Below are 7,629 nucleotides of genomic sequence, written 5' to 3'. Positions count from 1 at the left end.
TTCATGAGCCTAATTTTAAAGTTTTAGTTTCAAACACTGATAATTTGATAAATGCCATGGTTTTCTTTCTATACCTTATTTTTAGTATATGCAGGACTGCTGTCAATTTAGTTGCTTATTCTAAAAAGTTACTAAACTGGAGTGCTGGTTCTTATTCATCACCTCTCATGCCAGTTACATAAACTATAAATGTAGCTGAAGAATGGTGAATATGAGAGGTTTCACACAAAGAAATATTCAGAACCAATACTCCGCATGTAGGGACCTTGACTGATATTAGAAAACACAGCAGATTCTTAACATGATCACTAGATAATACTTCTCTGATAGTAATTGTTTACCAGGTTTGGAAAGGAGGAGATACAACAATCCAGACTGGTATTGTTAATAAGTCTCTAAAAGATCTATTTTTTAGATTGCTTATTACACTAAGATCATACCTGCTCTGGGTGCTGCAAGAAGAGGACATGTTGTCATGGAATCTTGGCTGGGCAGGGAGAGCAGGATCTCCTCCCGCCTCTGCAGCAAAGCTGACACAGATACAAAGTTTGTCGGAAGAGGCAACTACGCTTTGCTCGGATGGTAAAAAACTGCTTTTGGAAGAAATTCCACTTGACTGGAAGATTTGTGGGCCTGCGTTACCTGTTCCTTGCTCCTGCTACAATAACTGTCATTCTCGCTTCAGAGGAATGCTTGGCTTTGAGCAGACCTGGCTGAGTGGAAAATCACAGGATTATCTCAAAATTAGGATAAAAAACTCAAAAAAAAAAAAAACTAATTTGTAGATGAGAGTTGCTTAGTAATAGTTTGCTTAGTGAATAGTTTGGGATAAAATGTGTGATTTTTATATAATTCATATGGGACTAGTCTTGATAACACCGAATGAACAGGCTTATTTGTTTCTAAGGCACATTCTTGAAACACAGTAATAATATATGTCATTTTTACGAGAGGACAATATTTTCTTTCTTTTGGCTAAGGACTTATAACATATGTCTAATGTATCTAAAACTTATATCATAGCATGCAGGTGCTATTGCACTGAATATTGTGACAAAATGTTATACTCATGATATCTATTTTAAGATTATATTCCTCCAACCACAAGCAGTCCCTTCCCATAGGAGTAAGTGCTAACGACAGATTGATAGACACGAAGGAGAGACATTTACCTGTTCTGAAATCTTTCCTCAATTAGGTGAAACAGAATACAGTGCTCAAATCCATAAATAAGATCTTATTTATGTTTTTTTCTTTTTGCATTCTTATACAATTACAATTAATGTGGTATTATGGTTGAATATTATTGTTAGGATATCATGAGAGCTTACTGGATATAGATTTTGCAGTCACACACAAAATATTTTAATGGGCCCAATTTCCAAAATCAGACATGTATAGGTACATATCTGTCTCAATAACTTACCTACAAAATGAATTTGGAAAGAGTAGGAGAAGCCTCAGAGAATTCATCTAAAAATCACCACATGAATGGTATTGTCCCCAGAGAGTTCTTGAGGAGGTAATTTATTTTAAATGATATCTGAAGAATAGCACATTATACCCTTGATTAAAAATGATGAGCAATTTTTGTTGTTATGTTTGTTAGTTTGAATAGAAAAAAGTTAAAGTGAAACCATGATTTAAAAATTATTTAATCCTTAAAATCCACCTAGAGTTGGCTAGAGAGAGCCTGAATCTTGGCCCAGAGCTGCCTCTCTGACTTGAGTTTGCTAATCTGCAGCCAGAATTCTGTGCATGCATGTCTAAGCCAAAATGCTTCCACCCATGTGGAAGTGGAATTGGAGTCACAATAGGACATTAGGAAGAAATAACCCTATTCCCCCGCTTCCAGCTCTATTACCTTTGACAAATAATCCTTGTTTAGTGAGCTGCAGATCTCTCATCAAATACATGGGCATGAAAATAACTTGTAAAAAATCCCAAAGTTTTTAAAAGCATAATATGAAAGACAATTTTTGCAGTTAGTAAATCATGGATATAAAGTGGTTATTATTATTTAAAAGTCAGTTTGAAAAATAAGGTTTTAGAATATTTTAAGGCTATCATGACTAGGGTTATCAAATACTATATTATTTTAATAAGCTGACTACTCATTAATTTCTAATGGTAAATATTGATGCCTTTAAAATTCACAAATAGGATGTAACAAACAGCTTGAAAATGGGACCATCACTCTCACCATCTTCTGATGTGACTGTCTCCTTATATTTGTATTTCTAGCGTCTAGCTTTAAAAAGTTTTCAAGATGACAATTTGGGGAAAATATATCTATAACTAGTTACACCTTTCTTGAAAATGTCCAATGACTTGAAAATGTCCTGAAGTTTTGATGAAAAAGACCCAGGAATGATTATTAATAATTCTGGCTATAATTAAAGGAGAACCTAGACTCTTACAGAGAAATAATAAGAAAGAAATTACCATATCCAAGACTTACCTGGTAAAGCTATTTTGTAGTGGCAAGAGTGACTTCTGTGTTTTCATATGAACAAATGGTTTGCTGGGTATAATCTCTCTTGTTCTATTGTTTCTTATTCCTAACCTAACACAAGGCATTTAGGGTTGTGTTTAGGTCTTATGTCAAGTAAAATACAACTAACATATTATAAGCCAGGTCTGTTTGTATAGGAACTCTGTTCCTACTGAGAGTTCTGAGATAGGCCTACACAAAAGAAGTAATGAAAGAAACAACAAAAAAAATCAGGAAAAAATGTATCACAGAGCCCCATGAGTCAAAAATCTATCGTAGAATCAACCAAAAAAAGAAGAGCTAATTATTTGTAATTCTTCTTCTATATGCCAAATAATTGAGAACAATCCTAAAAACTATATATTGCTTTCATTTTGCTGAGAAGGAAACATGAATTCAAGAAGTCACACAATTAGACAAAAACTTACCCATACATTCAAAACTGTTCCATGTGTTTGGGTAACATCAGTGGACAACAGATTAAACTCCCTGCCTTCACTGAACTTACATTTTAGTAAGGGAACAGAAACAATGGATGTGTAAGTATTTTATGTAATATATTAATAGGCAGTGGGGACTATGAAAAAGAAAGAAAAGCTGAAGCACGTAAAAAGCGATCAGAAATCCTTGGACAGGGGAATTTGTACTCTCAATGGGAGAGTCATAGCTGAGTAAAGAGATTGAAGATGTCAGGGATTAGACATGTGGCTGGCTGGTGGGGAAGCACTTCAGGCAGGTGCGACAATTGGAGAATGACCTAACTGGGGACCATGCCTGGTACTGGAATGATGGAGAAGGAGCAAGATCAGTGTGGCTGGAGCAGATGGAGAAAGGGGAATGCGGGAGAAGTCAGAGTTATGGGGAAGAGAGGCAGACAACTGGGATTTTGCATACCATTGTAAGCAGTCTGGTCTATAAACTGGGTGAAATGGGACTCACTGATGGGTAGGAGCTGAGGAAAGACATCTGACATGATGCGTATTGGCTGCTGTGTTGGGACTACTCAGGGATGGGGAAGGACACTGGTAGAGGCAGGGAGATAGCCAGCACTCTCTTGCTTTAATCCAATTAAGAGATGACAGTGGCTCAGTCCAGGCTGGTTGCAGTAAAAACAGTAAGAAGTAGCTGGATTCTGGATATAATTCGAGAATAAAGAGGATTTCCCCACAGTAGATGGGGGCTGTGAAAAGAAGGGGGGGTGCTTAGGAACAACTTCAGGGTTTTTGATCCAGCAACCCCAGGAATGGAGTTGCCATCTGAAAGAGTGAGTAGCAAGCAGTTTCAGGGAGAAAAACGTTCAGCGTTGGGCATACTGAGTGTGACATGTTTATCCAGTAGATAGGTTGAAATGTTGGAGAGCTCTGGACAGAGATCTGTTCTGGAGAAATAAGATTGGGAGTTATCAACATGGTAATTAAATCAAGTTCCTGAGGAAGTGAGCATGGATGGAGAAAAAAATAGAGAAAAGTAGATCGACACTTAATAGAACTAGAGAAAATTATTTCATCCCATTATGTAGAAGTTTCCTTTTGCCAACATAAAACAATCAAACATATAGACAAGCAGAACATCTTCAGAGAAAAAGATATTTAAAATTCTGAACTTGGCGCTTTCACGGTCCTAGAACAGGTCCCTTTAGAGCATCCGCTATATTTCCCAACCTTTGGCAGAAAATTCCACAAGCCCATCTAAACAGTTGGGCATGCTTTTATTATGCATAACCTAATTCTACAGTGTAGTAGCTTTAGGAGGTATGGTTAGAGGCATTAAAGGGAGGGCGAGTAAGCCAATTGTGAGAATTTTTAGCATTGAAATTCTTCTGAATGTGTAATATTTCATACATAAAGATAAATCTATTTCATTACAGGATGCTGAACATCCCATTATTCCAAAATCTTAATGATGTCTTGACTACCTGAAGAGTAGGTTTAGGTTTTCTTCAACATCTAAACTCCAATGCGAAGTAATTATTCTCTCCCTTTTTATTTGACCTATTCTCCAAATATTATTTCTTTTTATAATTTACATTATCAACATAGTTCTCCTTTATAAATATTTAAGATCAAAAGACATATCCTGATTCAATGCTGGGGCTCCAAACATAGAATCTCCATAGATAAATAAATAAATAAATAAATAAATAACATACTTGTTAATGATCACTAGTGTTAGGCAGCAGGATATTTTGTGAAGCTTATAGAATCGATTTATGTATAAAAAATGTTCCTCTTCCCCATTTTGGCATGTATAGGTGGGAAATTTATTGGCAGACACATGTGTAGGTGTATCATGCAATCTTGAGTGATGTTCATCTGAACAAAGCTTTCACAATCAAAAATCAATCAGCACACTTTCAAGGGGTAAGGGAAAAACTGTTACCCAGTTATGCAAATAAAGACCTACTTTATGCAAATAAAGACCTACATCTTCAACAAGAATGAAGACAGCGCGCATTTGCTCTGGGAAGGCAGAGGCGACGCCTGGCTCGGATGCGGAGAGGTCGCTGATTCAAGTCTGTGGTCAATTCCTTTGGCGATCTCTCAACATGTCTGGGCTTCTGCTTCATCGAGAACATGGAGCAGAGGACATAGAACTTGGCGGAGCGAGCTAAACGGGGGTAATTCCAGGAAAGGGTGTTTTGCAACCGTCGAATGTACAGAGATGCTCATTCTGGAGCAGATCTGAAAGCAGTGTCGCCTGCGTAACTAGACTGTCTCGGGGACGTTGAGCCGCTTCAGCTTACTTTTGCAAAGGTCAGGCTGGTCGAGATTGGAAATCAGCTTCTGAGACTGCTAGATGCTAGGATTCTAGGCATAGGATGAGCTCACAACAACCCTGCAGGGGCATCCGCTCTGCTCGGTGGTGTTGGCGGTGGTGCTAAGGAGCCCGCACCTACTTGAACCATTTTCCCCTTTTGCGTGCCCACACCGTCCCACCTCCCCGGCCCCTTCCCCTTCAGGCCCCTGAAGAGGGCTGGGGGATGCATCTCCTCCGCCCTCAATCCCCGCGAGGGCCCGCGACGCCCTTTCTCGCGGGCCCGGGACGCCTCTTCCCGCCCCCGGCCCCCGCGCGGTGCCCGCAGCGGCCCCGACCACGGCGCGCACGGCGCAGGCTCCGCGGCCCGAGCAGGCGCGTCAGCCCCGGCGGTGGCGCGGGCGGCGGGGACGCGGCTGCCCCGGCTCTGCGCCCGCTGCACCCCCCGGGAGCCACACACACACACAGACACAGACACAGACACAGCCTCCCGGGCCCGGAGTCGCGGCCATCTCGCCTGGCGGCCGCGGGCGGCGCGCCCCCCCGGTAAGGCGGGGCTCCCTGGAGGGGAGGAGAGGGAGGCAGGCAGGGTCCCCGCGGCGGCGCGGTCCGGGGTCGGCGAGCGCCCCTGCGGAAGCAGCGGGTCAGACCCGGGAGCACTGCGGCGTGCGGGCCGGCGGGAGAGCGCGGCCGTGCGCGGGGCCGCTGCGGGCCTGGCCCGGAAGACCAGGCGGTGGAGGGGGGCAGAGGGCCGGGGTCGGTAGGGCCCGCGACGGTGGCAGCGAGCGCTCCTGGCGTCGTGGGTGAAGATGCCCCAGTCCCTGCAGCTGTGCCCGCGGAAAGAAGAGTGGGGCGCAGTGGGCACCGACTTTCGCCCGTGCCCCCTCCGTGGGGACCATGACGACGGCCCTGGCGTTTCCTTGGGGAGGGGGGTGGTGGGAGAAGCACCTGCTGCTGGGGGCGAAGCTGTCTGGAAGCAGGTGGGAGGGGGAGGAGGGGCGTCCGACCCTGCGAGTTGGCCGGGGAGCCTAGTAAGCCCCTGGATGCAGTCAGTTTAAAGGACCCAGGGGGAAGCCCTTGTTGCTTGTCTTGGGGGGTGCAAAAGATAAATGGGAAGCGGTAAGAAAAGGAAAACCATTTTTATGGGGAGAGGTGAGGGTGACATAGGAGGTGACATAGGAGAAGCACGTTTGTCAGAGTGAGATGGCAGTGTAGTTAATGTTGAGGAGTACGACAGGTCTTTTACCTTGCAGAAAGACCAAGGAAAGAAACAATTTTAGGTTGGGACATACAGGACGCAGAATAGTTCTACATTTCAGTTTTAATAGATGCCTGAAGGTTTTTGGAATGCACTGGCCTCTGTGGCAAGAACATCGGTCTCATTTAAGCATGAATGATGGTATTAGAATGTAGCTAAGATTGTTTAAAAGGGTATGACCTCGCTGGTGTTATTTTATCTAATATTGCCTAGAATTTCTTGAGTAATGCTTTTGATGGTAACTGTTTAGTATCACCTAAGTGGGAAAGCTGGCAAGCCAAATTAACAAGCACTTTTGTGGGAGTACAAAGTAGCTTGCAGATTTAATGTGCATAAATGAAAATGGCAAATTTAGAGAATGGAAGACTTTGGGACTAAACTTTTTCTCTTGGTTCTGTAAAACTTGGGACAGTTTTTCCTGTAAGACACTTGCAGGAGTGAGTGTTTTGGCATAGTGGGTTAAATGCTGCTTGGGACACATCCCGGAGAGCCTGGGTTGAGTCCCTCTGCTTCAGATCCAGCTTCCTGCTGTTGTGCAAGATCGTGGTCTGACCCACTGCTTGGGTCCCTGCCACCATGTGAGAGACCTGGATGGAGTTGTTGCAGGCATTTAGAGAGTGGCGTGAACCAGCAGATGAATCTACCCCCCCTTCCTCTCTTTCTGTTACTGTACCTCTCAAATAAATAAAAATAAACATTTTAAAGCAAAATTCTGTTATTTTTGAAAAATGTACATGCAAGGGACAAACAGTATAGAGATTTAAAATAAAAAATAAAAGGTACTTAAAAGGTACTAGCTCAAGATAATCATTTTAACACTGTATTGAACATCTTCCTTGATATTTTTCTAAACATATGTTGATATACTGTGCAATTCAGTATCAATTTCCAATTTTATGTAACAATAGAATCAGAAATTTTAAATAGTAACCTATTGTACCTCTTGGGGATAGCCTTGTTTTGTGTACCTTTATTTAAGCCAAATTTTGCTACTATGTAAAAAAAGAACGTTTCTGCTATATGAAAGAAAGTTAAATATTCAATGAAGGAAGTGTAACCTCAGCATATAGGATTGAGTGATGGGAATTTGATATACAAATGCATTTGCTTTGGGGTAGTGATG

At 42.3% G+C, this 7,629-nt stretch overlaps 1 protein-coding gene across 4 annotated transcripts in view; it reads left to right on the top strand.

The window, feature by feature from the left end:
* Positions 1-4,935: 4,935 nt before the first annotated feature.
* The window catches only part of GLRB (glycine receptor beta), a 137,312-nt gene continuing 134,618 nt past the window's right edge, over positions 4,936-7,629 (top strand). For 2 of the 4 annotated variants that reach the window (XM_051819910.3, XM_070047177.2), the window contains exon 1: positions 5,655-5,794. The gene's annotated coding sequence lies outside the window, so the exon portion shown is untranslated. The other 2 variants (XM_089302279.1, XM_089302280.1) reach the window with 2 other exon arrangements.

This window comes from Oryctolagus cuniculus, chromosome 8 (genome assembly GCF_051225735.1).
Source record: "Oryctolagus cuniculus isolate XC-2025 breed Fujian yellow rabbit chromosome 8, ASM5122573v1, whole genome shotgun sequence".
In the NCBI taxonomy this organism is placed as follows: domain Eukaryota; kingdom Metazoa; phylum Chordata; class Mammalia; order Lagomorpha; family Leporidae; genus Oryctolagus; species Oryctolagus cuniculus.
Note: the sequence above shows the minus strand (reverse complement) of the source record. Positions and strands in the feature narration are given on the sequence as shown.